Genomic DNA, 371 nt, shown 5'->3' with positions numbered 1-371 from the left:
CCTGCTATGTGGTTTGGTAACATCGGGACTGTGCCATTTTATTTGTCAACCTTGGGCTTGTTAGCCTCAGCAGCCAGTAGCTGCCTGAGTGAAGAGATGCCTCTAGCTTCAGTGGGCCAGGAGCATGAGGCAGAGCTGTAGCCTAAGGTTGAGGGGCTTTCACCCAGCCCCTAGAGCCTGGCACTTTGAACTTGGACTTAAAGCCTCAAAACTAAGAGAATAAACTCCTGTTTGTTAAAGCCATCCCATTTGTGGTATATTTTCTGTCAGAGTGACACTAGGTAACAAGAACAGCATCTCTTGTAAGTTTTGTCTAGTTTTAAACAAATTCCTTTATTTTCTGCTTAGCTCTAAATGTCCTAATTTCACCA

The sequence above is a fragment of the Orycteropus afer genome, unplaced genomic scaffold, assembly GCF_000298275.1.
Source record: "Orycteropus afer afer isolate SDZICR_OR568_19922 unplaced genomic scaffold, OryAfe1.0 scaffold00039, whole genome shotgun sequence".
NCBI lineage: Eukaryota > Metazoa > Chordata > Mammalia > Tubulidentata > Orycteropodidae > Orycteropus > Orycteropus afer.
This window is presented reverse-complemented; position numbering follows the sequence as displayed.